The sequence below is a fragment of the Chelonia mydas genome, chromosome 12, assembly GCF_015237465.2.
Source record: "Chelonia mydas isolate rCheMyd1 chromosome 12, rCheMyd1.pri.v2, whole genome shotgun sequence".
In the NCBI taxonomy this organism is placed as follows: Eukaryota; Metazoa; Chordata; order Testudines; family Cheloniidae; genus Chelonia; species Chelonia mydas.
In genome coordinates, this window is record NC_051252.2 from 24,675,328 (window position 1) to 24,682,671 (window position 7,344).

Consider the following 7,344-nt stretch of genomic DNA (forward strand, 5'->3'; position numbering starts at 1 on the left):
TGATCTGTGAATATCAGCTGGCTGGGCCTGGCAGTCACTGGACTCCTATTTCTGTTAATTGCCAGTGCGCCTTCGAGGAAACCCTGGCCAAGCAAGATCGTAGAAATAAATTACTCTCTCTGTGTGGTGATTTTGTGTCTCTCGGCTGCAAATAGCTTACTCACAGCAAAACTGAGACTCTGTAAAGATAATTCATGGGTGAAATCCTGGCTCCATTTAAGTCAATGGCAAAACTTCCACTGGTTTCAGTCGGCCAGGATTTCACACCATATGTTTTTACTATGATGATGATGATGCAAGGTTGTTTGTTTTGATTTTGACCTCCCCGGTTCAAGAATCTGGAAATGGTGAGAACTTTTCTGAGATTCACTTTACCAGATTTGATGCTACCCAATATTTAATTTTTGGCTACATCTTCTCCCTGCTCCTCTGTCTCCCAATACTGAGTACAATACTTAAATTATGTTGTTTGGTACACTATTGTAGATTTAATATTATATAAGTTTACTACTACATTTTTCCTTTTGAAAAAGCAGCTCAAATTTTTGGTGGGGAGAGGAAATCTAATGATTATTCCTCCCCCTTTTCTGTCTTGGGCCAAGATTTTTCAAAATTAGTGGTGATCATTTTGAGGAAAATTGGTTTGTATGTCTCCGGGTGAAAGTTAAAAAAAAAAAAAAAAAGCAAACAAGCCTTTTCAAATCTCAAGTTTCGGACATAACCATACATCATTGCTTAGATGAGTATTAATTGCTTGCAAAAAGGTTGTTTAAAGTAAATCTATTTCTTCAGGATAATTTAAAACAGAGCAGCTCAATTCTCCCAGTCTAGCTGCTTGACTTTTAGTGGTATTATAGCTATCTATTTTTACACTGCTTTGGGGTATATCTGAGAATATAAGCATCACAGATGCCACATTTCTTTCCTTTTGAGGTTGAAAGGGCTCTGTGAATCTTGTGCTAATATGTTTATAAAAATACTGGAACTCACTTTATTATGGCTATTAAGTTCTGGTTATTACTGAACATGTTTCAGAGCACCATCTTCTGGTAGACAGGCCACATTGCACTTGATCGACTACATGTAACTGCTAGACAAAGCTATTTAAAATATTTTTGACTAACACTACTCTGCAAGCTTTGCAGATCATTTTTCATTCTAAAGCTGCATTCAACAATGTTTAAAGTGTTTTACATTCTTCTTATTCTTTTAATATTTCAGAGCAGACGCAGCTAAGCACCAAGCTATATAACAGGACAACACCTTGAAAATACCAATGATTGGTGCCCATAAGCTTAAACCAGCAGACAAAGTATCCCCAAGGATTTCACTAGTCTATTTCACTATTTCCATATAAAACAAACATTAGCAAGTGTTTCTCATTTGTCATATAGTTTCGCATTCCACAATCCCCAGGAGTTTAAATAGTAAAATTACTTACTAAAACAATTTGTTTCCTAAGATTTTGGATGGCTGCAACACCAGGTCTGTCTTAATCATAATGATTCACAAACATAGGACATATTTTCAAACATAATCAGCTGGTTTCAGACCAGACACTCCATTAGCACATACACAAACCTCACATTTACTAATTCAAATCAGTTAATTATGCACCTGATAAGTTCATTTAAATGTGGGGCAAAATCAGAGGCCTTGTCTGAAGGTCACTCATTTCAGAGATCTGAAGGGAAAAAAAGGGGGGGTGGGGGGAAGACACATTTATAGCTATAGGGCTACAGTTTATCTTTTAATGATAAAAAGAAAGTCATGAAAGGAATACTACAAAACCTTGTCCAGTTAGGAAATCCTGATGTTCTTACAGTATCTGAGCCAAAACAGATATTACATAGGTGTCAGTCCACTGTGATTTTTCCTAAATGTCAGTTTACAGTTGGTGCAAGATACACCATTGACTGAAGCCTTTACTTCAAACCCACCCAACAAATATAGCAGGCCAGTAGCAGTGTTAGCTTGCTGATATTGCCCAAGCAATGTGCTTCGCCCATAACCTGAGGGATCTTTTCTAGAAGTGAAGGGGGACTCCAGTCTCTGTTGAGATTCCTACTTTCAATCATGATGATGATATTTTCTTCTAAACAATTATAACTGTACCAATTTAATCTTTATGTTCAATGCAAGTAACATTAAGTAAAAACATTTCTCAATCTCTCTAATACATTAGTGAAATAATACACAGGTAATAATGACAAATAATATAACAACTTACATTCACACAGCATTGTTTGTTCCATAATATGTACACTGGGATCCCTTCATCCAGGACTGAAATGTAGTCACCTAGGGGGAGAAACATAGTAACACAGCAAAATTACAAAACTATGATAGACAGTACAGGAAGCGAGGAACAATGTTACCATAGGAACATCAATGGACCTTAGGAAGGAAGAAGATACTTACCATGACTTGGAATTTGCTCAGGGCATTGGAGCCAAGCCCATAACTTTTATAAAATGTGTGGTGGGAACTTACCTGACTACAGTTGGTCAAGGCACTGGTGAGATCTTTGTAATTACATATAAAACCATCAACAGCACAGCACTCCCAGCATGATGTTGAGCCATGGCTCATTGATTAAGAGTATGTCTATACTATAGCTGGAGGTGTAATTACCCCTGGTAGGTTTGAACAAGCTAAGGTGCTAAAAATAGAAGTGTAGCAGCAGCAGTGCAAGCAGCAGGTTGGGCTAGCTGCCAGGAGCAGGATCCCACCTGAAACCCTAGGTGGGTACTTGTGGGGGACAAGCCTCCCCTGCCATTTGCACTGCTGCAGCAACACTTCTATTTTTAGTGCACTAGCTCAATCAGAGTTAGTACAGGTATGTCTACTGGAGCTGGAAATTACAGCTCCAAGGTAGATGAACCCTAAGAGAGAAGAGTGTCACCTACTGTAATCACTATTGCTTTCTGAAGACATCATTTTCCCTATGCTCTCCCCAGCCATGACCACCAGCCTTCAAGGCCTTCTCTTACTTTTGTTGCCCAGTGTTCTAACAAGCCTCCAGTCTCTCTTCCTTCAGTTCTTTCCTTAAAACACCTTTCTCCCAGAAGGCTGAGCTATCTTATACATCCATCCTTCCTCAAAGAAGTGTCACTAAACTGCCCATTTCACCATTAACACTTCACTGTTAGGTACATGCCATTCCCTCTGCAGTATGCCAGTCTGCTTAGATTGTAGGCTGTTTGGACAAGAAGCACATCTCAGCTGTCCATACAGATCCTAACACATTGCTGATGCTATACGAATGATAAATAAAAGTGTTACTGACTCTAGCAGTATTTCTTGTTTTCCTTAAAGTGCCAGGTCCTGAAATCAAAGGATTACATAAGAATTGCAGTGCCATTAAAAAAAAAAACACCTAAGTACCCAGCTCTCATAGTTGTAGAGCAAAGCTTGAAAATGTAAACCAGTGTGTTTACAAAAGGTTAAACTCCCTCCCCCTGCAAAAAAAAAAAAAAAAAAAACCAGCATAAAAGAAAAAGAACCCAGTTTATAATTATTTTTTAAAAAAAAACAAACATGATTTTAAGCCAGCCTTATGATTTTGTGGCCTGACTCTCATTTGAATGCTTCAGATAGGCAATACTGACATTGTCTTTATACTGCTGACAGAGTCTGAATCTGCTTAGCATATGGGATTGAACAAGTGGCTGGCAATAGGCTTACTGTAAGGATCACAATTTGAAAATGCAAATTAGATGCTACTTGGCCACTGTGAAAGTCAATAGGCATTGACCAGGAATCACTTATGTCTCTGGATGGCTCATAATTGTCAGTGTCATGGAACAAAATTAAGGTATCAGATGGAATTACTACAAGCAGTAAATTAGTAATACCAATTTCAAAGCTGATTTTTTAGGAACCAGGCCAGTGAATTGTTGTCAGTTGCCCAATTTAGGCTTTCTCCCGGCTGAAGGGGATAGGAAAAAAAGTCTCATTTTGACAGTTCAGCGGAGGGGTTGGTTAGTCTGCCACATAAAATATTTTGAGAACCAAGCAGTTGCTTGTGTGCAGGGCTGGAAAGTTAGGGAGAGTCCACAAGAATCTCTTCCCACAAAACAGTCCACAGAACAAAGGAGCATGAGCTTCCATTTTAATTTCATGCTAGTTTCCATTACCCAGTTTAGCAAGGATGTTTGAGGTGGAAGTGAATGCATATGTTCATATTTAATTATGGTAAATACTTCCCTGTAGTTGTGCTTTTCATTCCAGCACCCCCAATTGACAATTAAGCTTCAGAACATGCCCATAAAGTAACAAGCATTAAGTACTAACCCTCTTTTACAGCCTCTTTCTGGCTGCTTTCCTAAATAACTACATTAGGAAAAATGGCATCAATGTAATAAATAGCCATAGCAAGTTGCACCAACACAGGAACTGCTTTACAGCAGTTCAATTAGCAGTTTGCACTGGTGTAACCACACTGAAGCAATTATACTGCTGCAAAAATCTCTAATGGAGACAAGGCCTTACTTAGCATCATACAGTAACTCAAGTGAGAAACTGTGAAATAATCTCTTGACTCCGCCTCTAGTGTTTTAACCATTAGGCATAACCTTCTTGAGTATATTTCCTTACTTTTTTTTTTTTTTTTTAAAAACACCCATACAAAAGAAGAGTTTAACAACTGAAATTGTCACAGCTGAAAATGGTAAATTTCGGAAATTCTTTGTTCAGTTTTCTGTTAATTTAAAAAAAAATCTGGAGCTGTCAGCAGCAAGATAAAGTTTAGGTGAAAAAAATCTGAGTATAATGTGGTGATGACGGTCAAATTAAGGTGATCCACACTTCCATCATTTTGAAATGTAGACTTTCATTTGCTTTCAGAGCCAGTTTGCATATTTAGTGATTCATCAAGTATTTCTGAACTTAATAAAGGACCCAAGAGAATATCCAGCACTAAATGAACAGCACATCTTGAAGTCGCCTATTTCTATAGAAACAGCCTGTTTAAAGGCAGTATTTTTATAACTCCCTTTTAAATATTTTTTTTAAAGAAAGAAAAGTCTCAGAACTCATTTAGTCACCTAAGCATTGATTACCCAAACAAAAAAGAGCTCAACTCCTAAAAACATTGTTTTTTTTGAATGAGTAGTGTTAAATTTTAGGCTAGATTTTAAGTTGTAAATCAGACAGTAATGCACAGGTTACATGGAAACTTCACTCAGCAAATACAAGATTTTAACTGGATTGTTGACATAGGTTTTCGCATCTAATAATTTAGTTAAGTGAGGGTATACAATGCTTCTAAGTAGTATAGAAAAAGCACACATTCACAGACAGGTAAAATATTTATCACATACACAAATGCCAGGCTAACTCCTACGATTCAAAGTTTAGGGCCAAATACTACTACATTTTAGCTCCATACTGCAGGATTTCTGGAAACTGGTTTAACAGTGGTGTATTCAAGGAATAGAACAAGCTGGCAAGGCAGGTGGCAATGTGAAACACCAAGGGGAGTGTTCCCCACAAACTTTGGGAAACAGTTGTAATAAAAAATACAGCATTTCAGTACTGTACAACAGACAGAACACCTAAGTGTTTGGGACCAGTGACCAATGAAGCATAGAAAGAAGGTTTGGGTCCCCCCCCCCGCCGCTTTCCAATCTGTGAGACTAATGCCTTTGAACGTTCCTTGACAATGGAACAAAATGAACAGTGGTGATAAAAAGTCCCTCAAGAAAGTAAATCTAATTGTTAGAGCAGAGAATTGAGAGCCATGACTCCAAGGTTCCATTCTCCAATCTGCGAGAAAATCCTGTTGCAAAATTGCTTATGTTGTTTAAAGGAAAATCTTAGCCATTTGGCTCATACCAAATTCAAATGCCAAGAGATGAAAAGCAACCCTCAACATGAGTAAACTTGAAATCAGAAAGTTAATCAAAACTGCAGCCTTCCCCTGATGGATAAAAATGGTAGGTATTTCTCAAAGGTCTTTCATACCAGTCATTGTTAGCAAGCATTTAGGTAAAATATGAGACAAGGTTACAGCATCTTGGACACAGGCTGTTAGCCTAGATGGCATGAGTTTCTGATTGTGGCATGACAGCAAAGCTCTAATATATGGATCACAAGCAGTAGTAACGAAGCCATAAAGTTTCTTTTAAAACACATACACAAACCCTGTAAAGAAAAAGTGCATTTGCCTTAATTTTCTGGAAATACTGAACAGTTGAGTAAAGGAAGATTTACATCTGAACATGTATTCACGACATTCTATAGATTCTTTTTTAAGAAGGGCTGCAAAGACACATTATCCAAACTCTTGTACTTGAATTCGCCATGCACACAGAAAGCTACAGAAGCAAAATATCAAGAATGTTAGTCCTCTATCAAAATTTCTTCTTTTCTCTTTTAAAATTGATGCTACTTTGGCATGATTAAAAACACTCTTGGATCATGTCTTCATTTTCAACTTGACATCAAGTCCTGCCCTGTCAACAAAAGAAAAAGACTAAGCATCTAGACCTAGAATTTCATATTTGGATTTTTGAATGGCGAAACCAGTCTTATATCAAAAATACAGTATGAAAGAAGACTAAATGTGGAATTGAGGAATCCTGTACTTTTTGTCCTGTTGGCATCTATATCATTTGCTTTGTTTACAGTTGAAAAAGTAGCTTATGTAGATGTCACAGCCCAGACACTCTACCAGGAATCTGAACATTAAGTAGAGTTATTTCTGTACTGCACATCATAATCACCAGATTCTGCTGAGAATTTCATTTAAAATTCTGTTGGCGTGCAAGCCATAATAATAGAACTCATTTGGTCAATTTTATTGACTCTGTAGGGCTAACACTAGTCATACTAAAGCAAGCAGTGTTGGTTCAGTAAGATTGGTGGTCTTCCATTTTGAAAATAACTTTGGTAAAATAGTAGTAATCCTGATTTAGGTGTGAAATCTTCACCTCAAGTTGAATATGTTGCAGACATATTGCAAACTTTGGGCGCTACTGAAATGAACAAAAATTTAATACCTTCAAAATATTGTTCCAAAACTTACACATTTACCACACAGTAATTTTTCAAATACTAAACTGAACTACAGAACTTCTTGTTAGAAAGAAATCCATAACAGTAGTTTTAGTGTAATCTAATGAACCGCATAAAGCCCAGTGCCAGCCCTTTCCAAAGCCATGAAGTGGCAATATCCATTGGAGATTACAACCTGGAAAAAGCTGGTTTAAATGCTCACATTCAATAGGCCAATAATTGATTGTCCAGGAAAAAAATATTGACATAGAAGTTTTATTAAAAAAATTCCCCTTCTACCTCAAACAGATTAATTTTTAAGTTCTGTACTATGAGATCATGTTT